Genomic DNA, 15,341 nt, shown 5'->3' with positions numbered 1-15,341 from the left:
GTGTATCTGAAAACCAGTCAGTATCTGATGTGACAACCATTTGCCTCATGCAGCGCGTCATCTACTTCGCATAGAGTTGATCAAGCTGTTGATTGTGGAATGTTGTTCCACTCTTCAATGGCTGTGCGAAGTTGCTGGATATTGTGACACAAGTGCACATTTTAGTGTCCTTTTTTTATCCCCAGCACAAGGTGCACCTGTGTAATGATCATAACGTTTAATCAGCTTCTTGATATTCCACACCTGTCAGGTGGATGGATTATCTTGGCAAAGGAGAAATGCTCACTAACAATGATGTAAACAAATGTTTCACTACATTTGATAGAAATCATATTTTTGTGCCTATGGAACATTTCTGGTATATTTTATTTCAGCTCATGAAGCATGGGACCAACACTTTACATGAAACGTTTATATTTTTGTTTACTATACTTTTTTTAGGAGTTGTTCTGCGCGTAGATAGCAAGGCAGGCTGCGCGCAGCAGCTCACAATTATTTGATTGACAGTTCTGGTCGCCTAGTGATGGATGTTAGTCCCCCTTCAGAAATGTCATTCCTTTGCAGACAAGTAAAATAAATGCCTGTTCATATGTCCAGAGAAGGGTTTGTGTCGGCATTTAAAAATAGCCTACCCTAAAAGACAGACAAACAAAGAAACATGCTGTAGCCAAGGCGCATTCAAGGGGCCACATTCCATTATGTCTGAAAGGCGTAATCGATAAAGGCTACCGGTAGCCTACTGCAATTTAATATTATGAGGCAAAAACGAAGATTAGGCTACCCCGTGCTCGCAAGACAGACCTGAAGATACCTCTGTGTCCCGGCGACATCGGTACCATGAATAGGCTAGTATATTCTACACGCAACAGTCCGAAGACTGAACACACAGTTGCATCATTAACAAGGAGTCAGAAGGCAGGCCAGTGCGGGGGGGAGAGAGTTTTGGTAATCTGCATCTCGAAATGTATTGTCTTACATGCCTTGCAAATTCACGAATGTAGCCTAAAGTTAGCATCTTCTTTTCTGGTTTTATTTGAATTACACAACTTTCCCAGGCCTTTATAGCCTATCAATTATAACACAGAAAATAATATGTTTTGTGATAACTGCACTGTGCTTTTAATTAAGTGGGTGAGGGATTTTTCTTAACGTTAAGGATCCCAACTTCGTTTATACGTTTTAACGTTTAAACATTCACCCCCATAGTGGGAAGGATCACATATTCCTATCTGGGTCATCAGGAGGGATCAGCCAATTAATTATGATCGTGCGCAAACATTCCATAACTGCAGGTAGCAGTAAATCGCCAACCTTGGCTTTATACCTGTTGAAACAACACACTCCAGGTGGCAGTAAGCACACTGTCAGTTTGTTTTCCAAATCATAGAAGTAGTAGAAGAAAATTGACTACTAGATGTCCTTAAATTCGCTGCCCGTATGCAGATGCCATAATGGGACAGATACAAAGAAGAGTCCTCTATCATTCTCTATGGGTTAGAGTTAACAAGACCGGATTTGGAAGGAGAGCCAAGCGAGACTAGTTAGCCTACAATTCAATTGACTTTATATCGCTTGTCAACTTAACATTTGGTTATGAAGTGACATTTCAAATTGTCTATAATAACCACAACTTTTATTCTGAACCACTAAATACACCATATACGCTCTCTCCATTCTTTCTCCACTGAAATCAGATCCGTTTGACAGCAGTGGCGGAACAAGAGTTTTATACATGGGGTGGCCAGGGGGTGGCCAAGGCTACTTCAGGGGGTCCATAGACCATGACAGAAAATGTGTGTGTAACCCTAACCTGGCATCTAAGGAGCATGAATTAATCCTACGATTGCTGATTAGAGGTAGAAGTGATAATTCACTTAACCCGGAGTTCTCAATGTGGTAGATAGTGTGGTCCAAAAGGGTTACTTCACTAGAATTCTTTAACATACTATGAATGGTCAGTGTCTCTACCTCGGAACTGCAGCTCAATTTCTTTCTCTCTCTCTCACACACACACACACTGTACTGCACTGTACTCACATACAGGAGAGACTTGGGTCACTCTGTTTTCATTAATATATAATCTGGGTCTATAAGTGTTGAACATCCAAAATATTTTCAGAAAATAAAGCTCAAGCACCAAGGAGATAAGATAGCATTTGTGTGTTACATAAATTTACAAAAAAGTACATTTACCAAAAAACACACTGCAATTTGACATACCAGGTATCAAGCAGAAATGGACTTGAAATGGACAAACTTACAGTATCATATTTATGCTCATATTATGTTAAGTAATAGCAAAGAAAAGTTTTGGAATTGGCCTATTGAAGACCAAATTAAATGTGTGTGACATGATACCCTTTGGATGTATCATTTTAGAATGTCAGTGTACTAGCTAGTACACAGTGCAGGTTTTAATCATGACCAGAGGGACAGCCTAAGTGCCAAATTATCCTAGGTATATTTAAAACAGCATAATTCTACGGTTCTGGTGAGAACTGGCAAAATGTTTCACAAACTCATCCATGTTGAAGGAGCGTGCCCTCCTTGACTCAACACTGAGAATTCCCAGGTGACTTAACCTGTCATCAACCGTTGTTGTCCTAAAGTGGGTTTTAATCAGTTTTCAAGCTGAGGAGTTTCTCTCGCAAGAAGCACTGCTGACTGTTGTAACAACAGAAATCTTACAAAGTCGGAATAGCTCATGGAAGACCTCTTTATAAGGTTCTAGAAACACAACAAAGTCAAGGAGAGTAGATGGTCTGTCTCTTCCACTTTTCTCTCCCATCAAGAAGCCGCTTGGTTTGATGAACCTCATGTTTGAGGTCATCTGAATCAAAGGTCTGAGCAAAGGCAAACAGAGGCTCTTCATTCAAGAATGTTGTACTCTTTGGGTTGAGAGACTGGACCCCTTGCATTATCTGGCAATTCCTCTTTGAAAAACGCCTCTGCAGCTCAGCTGTGAGACTGTCAAGCACCTGATAAAAGATGGCTCTTTGGAAGCTCTCAACATCACTTTGGTCACAATTTTTCTGTCCTACATTGCTCATCAATGAGTCGTGAAATCTTAAGCTTGTTTTAGGCTATCTTTTACACACTGTTTGTATACTTATTTTGCAGTGCTCTGCAATCTCTTCAACCTCTTTCCATAGATCTCCAAAGTAACCCTCACTTCTGTAATGTGTCCGTAAGGGCACCTACTAGATCCACAGCCCTTGCTAGGTCAAGAGAGCTTGATTGGAGCATGTCAGAAAGACATTTGGCATCACCAAGCACTTTACAAAAGGTAACCAAAAGCCCTATGAAATGTAAATGTAAATCTATCTGAGAAAGAAGGCCCCTTGCCTCCACTGATCTATCGCCACTATTTTCAAGTCTGATATCCTGTAGCACTCTTAGAACTGCTGGAAGCCTGTCCCTCAGATTACGGCATGCCATGTATCTGCATGGCCACCTTACATCCATAAGTCTCTGTAGTTCCCTGGGCTGCTGCTGTGGATACAGCTCTTTCTGAACTGCAAGACACTTGAGATGAACGTACGAGCCAGATACAAAGTTATAAAGCTTCTGCAGGAGAGCAAAAAAATTAACTGCCTCAGGTACTGATTTTACAGATTCAAACAATGTGCATTACAGTGCACATAAAATGCAAATCTGGCACTGTTTTAAATCCGTGCAGACACACCAGAATGCTTTCCACTCCCAGGAGTCACGTGTATCCTCTGTCACAGGAGGAGACTGCAGCTATGGAAATATATGTCTCCGAATCCCTGGGGCAGGGATACATTCGGCCCTCCACTTCACCTGCCTCCTCGAGTTTCTTTTTTGTGAAGAAGGATGGAGGTCTGCGCCCATGTATTGACTATCAGGGTATCAATCAGATCACAGTGAGGTACAGCTACCCGCTGCTTCTCATCGCCAGTGCGATCGAGTCAATGCATGGGGCGCGCTTCTTCACAAAATTGGATATCAGGAGCGCTTAGAACCTGGTGCGTATCCGGGAGGGGGACGAGTGGAAGACGGCATTTAGTACCACCTCAGGGCACTATGAGTACCTCGTCATGCCGTACGGGTTGATGAATGCTCCATCAGTCTTCCAGGTCTTTGTTGATGAGATTTTCAGGGACCTGCACGGGCAGGGTGTAGTGGTGTATATCGACGACATTCTGATATACGCCGCTACACGCGCCGAGCATGTGTCCCTGGTGCGCAGGGTGCTTGGTCGACTTTTGGAGCATGACCTATACGTCAAGGCTGAGAAATGTCTGTTCTTCCAACAGTCCGTCTCCTTCCTAGGGTACCGCATTTCCACTTCAGGGGTGGAGATGGAGAGTGACCGCATTTCAGCCGTGCGTAATTGGCCGACTCCCACCACGGTAAAGGAAGTGCAGCGGTTTCTAGGGTTTGCCAACTACTACCGGAGGTTTATCCGGGTTTTTGGTCAGGTAGCGGCTCCCATTACCTCATTGCTGAAGGGGGGACCGGTGCGACTGCAGTGGTCGGCTGAGGCGGACAGGGCTTTTGGTCACCTGAAGGCTCTGTTTACCTCGGCTCCCGTGCTGGCTCATCCGGATCCCTCTTTGCCGTTCATAGTGGAGGTGGACGCATCCGAGGCTGGGATAGGAGCCGTGCTCTCTCAGCCCTCGGGCACGCCACCAAAGCTCCGCCCCTGTGCTTTCTTTTCGAAGAAGCTCAGCCCGGCGGAGCGAAAATATGATGTGGGGGACCGGGAGCTGTTGGCTGTTGTCAAGGCTCTGAAGGCGTGGAGACATTGGCTTGAGGGGTCTAAACACCCTTTCCTCATCTGGACTGACCACCGCAATCTGGAGTACATCCGGGCAGCGAGGAGACTGAACCCTCGCCAGGCAAGGTGGGCCATGTTTTTTACCCGTTTTGTTTTCACTCTGTCCTACAGACCAGGTTCCCAGAACGCTAAGGCAGACGCACTGTCCCGGATGTATGACACAGAGGAGCGGTCCATGGATCACACTCCCATCCTTCCGGCCTCTTGCCTGGTGGCACCGGTGGTGTGGGAGCTGGACGCGGACATCGAGCGGACATTACGCACAGAGCCCCCCCCCCCCCCCCCCAGTGTCTGGGTGCCTGTACGTTCCGTCTGCTGTCCACGACCGTCTGATCTATTGGGCCCACACGAGAGCGTTCATGGAACGTCTGGGGGTCTCGGTCAGCCTCACCTCAGGTTTTCACCCCGAGAGTAACGGGCAGGTGGAGAGAGTAAACCAGGATGTGGGTAGGTTTCTGCGGTCATATTGCCAGGACCGGCCGGGGGAGTGGGCGGCGTTCATCCCCTGGGCAGCACTAACCGCTATCCCTTCCAGTGCGTACTGGGGTATCAGCCAGTTCTGGCACCTTGGCATCAGAGCCAGATCGAAGCTCCTGCGGTGGACGAATGGTTTAAGCGCTCGGAGGAGACCTGGGACGCCGCCCATGTGCACCTGCAATGGGCCGTGAGGCGGCAGAAGGCGAGCGCCGACCGCCACCGCAGTGAGGCCCTGGTGTTCGCACCGGGCAACCGGGTCTGGCTCTCGACCCGAAACATGCCCCTCCGCCTGCCCTTCTGGAAGCTGGGTCCGCGGTTTGTGGGGCCATTCAAAGTCCTGAGGAGACTGAACGAGGTATGCTACAGGTTACAGCTTCCCCCAGATTACTGTATTAATCCCTCGTTCCATGTGTCTCATCAGGCCGGTGGTGGCTGGTCCACTCCAGGAGTCTGAGGTGCGGGAGGTTCCTCCGCCCTCTCTGGACATCGAGGGGGCCCCGGCGTATGCTGTTCGAGCCATCCTGGACTCGAGGCGTCGGGCGAGGAGCCTTCAGTACCTCGTAGAGTGGGAGGGGTACGGTCCGGAGGAGAGATGCTGGGTGCCTGTGGAGGACGTCTTGGACCCTTCGTTGCTGCGGGAGTTCCACCGTCTCCACCCGGATCGCCCTGCGCCTCGTCCTCCGGGTCATCCCCGAGGTCGGTGTTGGCGCGCTGCTGGAGCCGCGCGTCAAGGGGGGTACTGTCACGACTTCCGCCGAAGTCGGTCCCTCTCCTTGTTCGGGCGGCGTTCGGCGGTCGACGTCACCGGCCTTCTAGCCATCGCCGATCCACTTTTCATTTTCTATTTGTTTTGTCTTTGTCTTACACACCTGGTTTCAATCCCCCAATTACTTGTTAATTATTTAACCCTCTGTTCCCCCATGTTTGTTTGTGAGTAATTGTTTGTAAATATGTTGATTACTCATATCTGCTGTCCTGCGCCTGACTCTCTACACCAGCTACACACAGGCTGATTACAGAGAGGCTCATGCTTTGCTATTTCTTCTAAGATTGTCAAAAAATTACCCTTGTTGTGAGAGTCATCAGACTCTCGATGACCTCTCTGCGCTATATTTTGAGTGGCAGTTAATAGGAGCACATCTGCAATTGTTTTAATGCAAAGTACAGTTTTCCTCCACTTTCTTTTTCCGGTCCTCATTTATGACATCTAACATTGATGAGTTGCTGTCAATAGCCTTTAATGCTGATTCCAAGCATATGTAGCATTGATATGATGCTCTGCCTTTCGAATGGAGCTTAAACCCAGAATCTTTAAACAACGCCCTTTTCCAGTTACAAAAACCTGATTGTGATGTGATGGCAGATTCAGGTGTATTGGGCAGAGAAAAATGCCTACAGGCGAAACAATAAGTAGAATCTTGATTTACAGAATATTCAAGCCATGAATTGTCTTTATACCAGGAGCTGTTGAAAGCCCTTTTCCTAGTACCATGCTGAGTTCTGGCTGTACAGGACCCTCTTCTCTGGATCTTGAAATGTCTGAAATACACGTTAAATAATGTGTCATATCTCTATGGAAATGTATAATTAAGGGATCTGCAGGATTAGATACTAACAGCTGCTAACTAAAATGTGTAATTTAAAGTATAGGCCTGGCCTACCATTGGTTCCTTTTGGAAGAGAAGTCTGTTATCTCTCCCATTCTTTTCATGTTTAATTGACCCTATGCAAAAATAAGACAGTCTATGTTTACATCTAAGCATCCAATTACCCACATTTTAGTCCAATCTCAATCTTAATTACAAATCCCCATTATCATAACTGTACCTTAACATCAACTACCAGCCTAAGTTACTAGTTAGATCATGGCTAGCCCTACTCTGCAGTAAGTAACTTAGCTAGCTATAATTTCTTACACCTTTACGATAGCAAACTGCAAATTGTGGTAGTCTTTTGAGTAACATTAACAGGTTGATAATAACAATTGTTCGTTTTGAGTTCAAGTACAAAATTCTAACTGAGTTTATGGATTTCAAATTGCTGAATGTTAACTTGCTGAACACTGACAGCTGTAATTTACAGCGCTGTATATGCATGGTTTACTAGCACAGATGTAAACATGTTAGGCTAAATTGGGAACTGATCTATTATCTGTTAATGGAGGCAAAGGTCTAATGTTAACTTACACAGCGACTCAACTTTCGTAAATGTTGATCAGGAAACCTAAACCCGATGCTAAACCTTAAAACTTACTTCAAATATGATGTTTTCACCAATCGCGAAAAGAGTTCGTAGAGCTGTGGAAATATTCTCAATTTTTTTTCTGTAGTTCTTCTTATTCTTCTGTATCTCGCAACAAACGTTAATTTTCACTCTTCCTCAATTTGAAAAATGCGCCGTTCAACGTCAAAATAAATGCTTCTTTCAACAAGACGTGAAATGAGATGTCAATCAGCATCAAACTGCCAGTAGCGAATGACATTTTGGGGTGGCACCCGGAGTGGCCAATCAGATGTCAGGGGTGTCCAGTGCCACCCCGGACACCCCTCTGGCTCCGCCCCTGTTTGACAGGTCTACAGCTGCAGGAGAAAGTGACAACACTTCCACCTCTGAAACCCAAGGCAGCCCTGTCCAATGACGACATCATGCGCTACAGCAGACAGCTTCTGCTGTCAGAGCTGGGTGTACAAGGTAATAATGGCAGCTTTCACCCAATCTCTGAAATAAGGGTATTCATTTAGTGTGACATTACTGAACACCTTATTGAACACATCCTTTACTCTCTGCAGGCAGGTCAGCTGAATCTCTCCCAGACATCAGTGCTGGTTGTAGGGTGTGGAGGACTAGGCTGCCCCCTGGCACAGTATCTAGCTGCAGCAGGAATCGGTAGGTAGATCCCGTGTGGCTCAGTTGGTAGAGCACGGTGCTTGCAACGCCTGGGTTGTGGGTTCGATTCCCACGGGGGACCAGTATGGAAATGTATGCACTCACTACTGAAAGTCGCTCTGTATAAGAGTGTCTGCTAAATGCCTAAAATGTAAAAATGTGGGGAGAGAGAATATCAGTAAGTTATACCCTCAGTAATGGTTAATGATTCAGATGCTGTACACACAAATAGATATTGCCTCTCCATGGAGCTGAATCACTACAAATCAACATAGCATTTGGCATATCACAAATGATTAGGTAGGCCTACATGTAATACACTTTTCAACCTCTAGGGATATGCAATACTAATTTAATTTAACCTTTATTTAACTAGGCAAGTCAGTTAAGAACCAATTCTTATTTATAATGACTGCCTACACAGGCCAAACCCGGACGACGCTGGGCCAATTGTGCACCGCCCTATGGGACTCCAAATCACAGCCGGTTGCGATACAGCCTGGATTCAAAGTATATGTACACTGTTATACCATGGTTCCATCCCTTTATAACCCCAGGGCGTGTGGGTCTGCTGGACTATGACGAGGTGGAGCTGAGTAACCTGCACAGACAGGTGCTCCATGGCGAGGACAGCCAGGGCCAGGCCAAGGCCCAGTCTGCTGCCCATGCTGTCAGAAGGTATAGGAGGCCACTGGGGCCTGCACAGGCTGCTCCAGTACTGTGATTAACCTCTACATCATAGCTATAGCCACTAGGTGGTGCCATTTACCCAAACAGCAATGGCTTGATCTCAGATCAAATCAAAATATATTTGTCACATGCTTTGTAAACAACAGGTGTAGACTAACAGTGAAATGCTGATTTACGGATCCTTTTTCAACAATGCAAATTAAAGATAGAGAAGAAAAAATAGAAATAGTGACAGGAGGAATAAATACACAATGAATAACAATAACGAGTAAAAATAACATGGAAATATACAGGGAGCACCAGTAACGAGTCGGTGTGCAGGGGTACTAGGTCATTGAGGTAGCTATGTACATATAGCTAGGGTTAAAGGGACTAGGCAACAGGATAGATAATAGACTGAGCTGTAGCAGCAGCATATGTGGAGTAGCAGTGTGTGTTGTGTGTGGCGTCAGTATGCATGTGTGTGTGTGGGTGTATGTGGTGTGTTTGGGTGTCAGTGTAAATATGTCTGAGTAGAGTCCCGTGTGTGTGCATAGTCAGTGCAAGAGAGTTTGTGCAAAAAAAAGGGTCAATGCAGGTAGTCCGGGTAGCCATTTCATTAGCTATTTAGCAGTCTTGTTTAGCAGTCTAATGATAAACTATAGTCCCCCCTCTTTTTTGTTAGAGTGAACATACAGTACATGAATGGTAATGCAATTGAATGTTGAAGGGAAAATATGTAGTTACTACATCCATTTTGGGATTTATAAATGAATGATATGTACCCATTGATTCTTAAATAATATAACGTCTAAATGCCTCTTAGTTCAACTGTCGTCCCCTATCAGAACCCAAAATATAAGCTTGTAAACGTGAACAAACACTATAAAGCCTCAAAACATAGCTCTGTCTATGAATTTAAGAGTGGTTACATTTCTCCAGCCCCACCCCTCAGCTTTTTACCAAAACAGGGGTGGAGAAAACGCTTTGTTATTGTTTTAACTGTTCATTGCTTCTTTTAGGCTTTAGGTATTCAGAGGAAAATAACATTAGCCAGCCAATATTCTTTTCATAGTTTCTTACTCTCCAAAATTAGTTAGATATAAGGGGCGGGATGGGAGAGCGTGATTTGGTTTTAATGTGAATGGCCTTGTGTCTGTCCTTTTTATGTGTGTACAGGTTGAACTCTACAGTAGAATGCATTCCCTACCACCTCCAGCTGTCTCCAGAGAACACCTAACAGCTCATCCAACAGTATCCTCCCTCTCCGCTTTGAGCCTTATATTATCTTACAGGAAGTAAAGAAGAGACTTTACTATCTGTCACAGGTGTTCTGTGTAATCGAATCCAAGAGTCAAACAATTAGCATAACACTGACTTTCTGAGGCAAAATCACTGCATTTTTACTCCTTGACATTATCCACCTCATGTACGACATTGTGGCTGACTGTTCAGACAATGTTCCCACCCCCTATCTGATAAATTATGCCTGTGTCCTCAGTGGCAAGCGCCTAGTATCTGCCAGTGCCCTGAGAATGGAGGGCCAGGTAAGGATCTAGTTACATTTAAGTGACAAATGACTGACTGGTAAATGCCATATGTTTACTGCTACTCATCCTTTGTGCACAGTACCCCTGTTGTCTGTGTCTGTAGTTGACAGTGTATAACTACCGTGGAGGCCCCTGCTACAGGTGTTTGTACCCAAAGCCTCCACTCCCGGAGAAAGTGACCAACTGCTCTGACGGAGGGGTCCTAGGAGTAGGTGAGTCCTCTTCTGATTCATGTCTTCACCCTTTGATAGAGAAAGGAATTGATTATTGACGTTTCACTCTTTTGTCTCAGTACCAGGGATCATGGGATGTTTCCAATCGTTGGAGGTCCTGAAGATCGCCTCAGGACAGGACTGTATCTTTCCCAGTGAAAGCTCCCTGAGTCACTCCACAGCCCCACTACAGTTTATCTACTGTACAATGAAATGGCACGTTATGCTTAGTCATGGTGCTGACTGGATGAATGAAAGCCTGCATGAGTCAGTGTAGCATGGGAAGGAAGGGATCTTTCTCAATGAACATGCCCATCTGATAAAGCTAGACTAAAAGAGAGGAAATTCTGTAGATTTGCTGGACCTTTTGAGATATGTTTCTGAATATACAAAGACCATTTTAAATCAGTGAAGTGGGTCATGCTGTGAATCATGGTGATGTGATGTGTGTCAGTCAGACAGGAGCCCCTTCCTTGACTCAGTGTGACAGCTTCCTGTGGTCAACAGCTGTTGATGTTTGACGCCCAGGATGTCAGGTTCCGGTCCATCAGGCTGCAGGCCAGCTGTGCTGTGTGTGGAGAGAACCCCCACTGTCACACACTTAGTGGACTATGAGAGGTCCTGTGGGTCTGCTGCCATAGATAAGGTCAGGGGTTACTGAAAAGAGGGCACTGTGGGCAAAGCATTGATCTTGCATATTCATTGTTAAGGGGTTAAGCATTTTAAAGTAAAGGGGATTTTAAATTAAATCTGAATTGGCAAAAGTGTTATCACTCACCTTTAAACCCCTTATCAAATACACATATCGTATGGAATGTTGGGCCAGGAAAGTGTGCTCATTACCTATAATTCAGATAAATAGCAGAGATATACACTGTATGTCAAAAGGAGTTTTCTGTACTTTACTCAACTAAAAAAGCTAAATAACATTCCCATTTTCCATTAATTACAGGAAAATGTTGTTTAAGTGTTGGCTTTGAATATATTTACCTAATATTTTCTGGGCTTTCTTTCAGTGTTGAAAACTAAACCTTCTCTCCAAAGACCAGAGGGTATCCGTGCAAGTAGAGTGTAGTCCGTGACTTTCTGTTTTTTGACGATTATTGCATGATTACCCATGCTTGACTTGGGCCAAACCTCAAATTCTCTACTGCTTGAGCTCCTGTTCGTCTTATAGAATGTTAGCTCAAAAGTACTGTGGAGCTCCTGTACCTAAATGGAAACAGTACCAGCACCCAAAATAAGTATCGTCACCTATTTCAGTCCAAGTCAAGGACTGATGATTACACTTGATTTTCTGTGATTCGTGTGCATTCATAAACCCAGATTAAATCGAAACGCTGACCCAACCCTAAGTGGGAAATGACTAAAACGCGATTGTACGTATTCTACGGAAAATAATAACCGTTTTTTTTGGGCCCTGACAGAAATGGTTGTTTGGATTTCTGCTAAATTACAGCTTTGAAAACAATTTAGCCATTAAGAGAAAGTAGATGAAGATCGTGATTGATTGGCCTATAATAGTGATTGTGCAAGGCCTGGAGTCAGAAACCGTTTTATTTCCTATAATTGTAATAATGTGACAAAACGTTAAGCTTACTCCACCCAACTCAACAACAAAAAAGGCAACCAATTGCACTATGCATCTATAGTTATCGAAAAGTTATCATCCAAAGCCGTTTGTCATCTTTGTGTCATCTCACAGAAAACTAGCAACTTCAATTCTGATGTCGCAGACCTTTACACCTGACATTGCCATTAACAAAGTGAAGTGTTGTAGATGACCATTGACAAACATTAGAATTTCTCCTTTCTATTGCCAGGAGTATGAAGCTATAGTGGACAACACGGCTGCTCATCTCCTGCTGAATGTACGCCCTCTAGTGGAGGTGAATATATGTTACCTGCCCACCTCCCTCAGTATCCTTCTGACTGAATGCCCTCCGGGAGTTGTACTCCATTAACTATATACAATTAGCAAGATATGGAGTTAGTTAGGAGGATATGAATACTTCTTTCTATTAATTACATCTGTCATCACTGTGCTTTCATAGCTGTTCTGAATTAGTCATCAAGTAATTGTCCTCAATTCAATGGTAAAATGGTTTATTTCCTTATATCATTGCTAGACATTCCTCTCTCCTGTTTAGAGAACAGCAACAGTGAACACATCCATGTGCTGAAGGAGAGAATTGGCCAAGTGAAAGAGCAGATGTCGAGTGCATCCCAGGTCCCAGGTAACATGACTGATCTGGTCTCCATCTAGCTCCGCAGGTCACAACACGCAGAGGCTCTTCAATGGCTAGGCTTATGGAGCGGCTCCATATTCACTGAACAAACAGGAGTCATTTGAGTTCTAATTAAGCCTGTGTAGCCTTGTCCTGCGAGGGTATTCGCTTATTTTGGACAGTCAATGACGGGAGTTGATGGAGTTGCTAGGTGATCCTTTTTCCAACACAAAAAATATACCGTCATCGTGAACAGCTGGCCTCTTTTTATTGAATATTCATCTTGGTCTTTATTTCAGCAGAGTGTATTTCCTGCAAACCTGTGTATATTTTGCTATTAATGAGCTCTTTTAATGGCTAATTTCTGGGAAACACTCTTCTGTAAACAGTTGACACAGTTTAGTTGAACCGGTACACATGACACCCTTTTAAGTTTCAAGAGTGAAAGAAGTCCTCATGTTCATAACACACCTAATAGTGATTTTGAATTAAAATACCATGCAATAGCTCTGCTTCTGGACAAGCATCAAACAAAGAATATTCCCTACCCATTTTATTCATTCAACTCACGTAGTCTCGCATAGCCAGCTAGATGTCGTAATCTTGTGAGAAGCCAGGAAATGGAAGCTGCTACTACTCATTTTGATTCGTTTGTGTTTCCCTGCTGCAGTTTATGTGATCTGTAAGCTGGGTAATGACTCCCAGAAGGCAGTTCAGGTCTTGGAGAGAATGTCAGGTTCTGAGGTGGACTGTGTCACTGTGAAGAACATCTGTGGGGGACTGATGGCCTGGGCCCAGAAGATAGACCCCTCGTCCCAGGTTCTACACTGAGGTTTCATCACGGGAAGCTTAAAGATCATGTAGGTTTTTCTGAGAGTGTGAGATATCATTGGTCCCATATTTCAGTCTGTTTCAAGAGTAAATTCACGCCAGTCGGCCATTCAGATATAATGTCCATACAGCCCTCTTCCTCCACCAGCCCTGCCGTGTAAGTAGTGTATCATGTAATCATAACGACCGTTTTTCTGCCTTAACTTATTTTATGTTTGCTGGTTGCATTGGGTATTGCTTCCCTGACAGACAAATCTTTTCACTGGTGAAAACTGAAAAAAATCGTTTCTGGTTTTCAAGATTGTGCTTTAAATGGCAAGTAAAATGTTGTACAAGAAAAAACTGAACATTGTAATCCATTGTCATAACCTTATTCCTGTTCCAGATTGTTCTATTTTTTATAACCCCAATGTATTGTTGAGGGCATACGGGGTAATATAGTACTTCATTATGTATTTCGAGTTATTTGGGAACATTTGGTATATGAACTATGTGTTAGAGTTATTACACATCTATACATCCATATATGGAAATGACATAATATGCTGATGTATACCACCACCCTCTCTAAAAGATTAGACGCAACAGTGCAACAACAGTGTAAGTGATAGAGGATGATGGCATTTTTTTCTACGTTGCTGGCAACTGATTTCCAGAACTGAAGCAATAGATGTCGGGTAACAGTTTTTTTTTCTCTCCAGCATAACCCGAATAACGGAAAAAATAGATGAAAGAGGCATGCGCAATGTAAAGATACGTTTTTCGAGACGCCATTGCATGTGAGATTGTAGTTTGAAGATGTATCCTCACCGATAGAAACCCAAAGCACCAACTAGGTAATAGAACTTCAAGCCCCAGGAATCTTTCTCTCCTTTTCTCTCAGAACAGTGGGAGTAGTCACAGCTGGAAGGATAATAAGATGCGCATGAATCTGGCAACCACGAATAGACGACAAGAGAAAGTTTCAAAAATTAGAGAACTCGGTTGTGAGTCTTAGCACGCTTTTAGACAATCCTGCTAATGCATATGGTTACATTGTTGCTCATTTGTATGATTTAGCGAAAAGGCGAAGGAACTTTAATATTTTTTCTGTGTGATTCGATTGTTGGAGTTTTTGGAGAAGTTCCTGCTGTCCACTGACCATGAATCCATCGTCGCCTTTTGAAGAAAGTGGAGGTAAGTAGGCCTATTATGTTTTAGACATATTTTATGGACGATTGGAATATTTAGGGTAATTCATAGGATATTGAAGAATATTTCAACAAGCTTTTATTATGCAAAAACAGGTCTTGTATAACTTGTGTTGCTGGCATTCGTGGACATGAGGTCGTCTTCTGCCAGCAATTCAATCGAAAGTGGGATGGTCCAGATGTTGAGAAGCCTTGATTCCAGATGTTGGTTGTGCATGATGAATAGATAAATAGAAAACATTCCATAATGTATGGTAACCTACACCATGTCTCTAATTTGTCAGATGAAGTTATTAAACATGATGCATTGTTTGTACTTGCTTACAATATAATCGAATTTTCCAATTACAATTAATTGATGTGTTTATTGTATCCAAACCTGATCATGTTTATTTCACGTGAATTGCATCACTTATTGTTATCGCATAGCCTACTCAGAAAGTGTAAACAGCTTTGAGGTCATGATTTGCTTCGCTGAATTGTTTCTAGTTTGG

At 43.7% G+C, this 15,341-nt stretch overlaps 1 protein-coding gene and 1 pseudogene across 4 annotated transcripts in view; both read left to right on the top strand.

The window, feature by feature from the left end:
* The first annotated feature begins 6,222 nt into the window (after window positions 1-6,222).
* Window positions 6,223-14,363, top strand: LOC115162458 (adenylyltransferase and sulfurtransferase MOCS3-like; annotated as a pseudogene).
* LOC115162457 (serine/threonine-protein kinase D3-like) overlaps window positions 13,603-15,341 on the top strand; it is a 71,876-nt gene continuing 70,137 nt past the window's right edge. For 2 of the 4 annotated variants that reach the window (XM_029713767.1, XM_029713770.1), the window contains exon 1: window positions 13,675-14,833. The gene's annotated coding sequence lies outside the window, so the exon portion shown is untranslated. Of the gene's footprint in view, window positions 14,834-15,341 lie in introns of all 4 variants that reach the window. The other 2 variants (XM_029713766.1, XM_029713769.1) reach the window with 2 other exon arrangements.

This window comes from Salmo trutta, chromosome 25 (genome assembly GCF_901001165.1).
Source record: "Salmo trutta chromosome 25, fSalTru1.1, whole genome shotgun sequence".
Classification (NCBI taxonomy): domain Eukaryota; kingdom Metazoa; phylum Chordata; class Actinopteri; order Salmoniformes; family Salmonidae; genus Salmo; species Salmo trutta.
The sequence above is the reverse complement of the archived record's forward strand: the minus strand, read 5'-3'. Positions and strand labels throughout refer to the sequence as shown.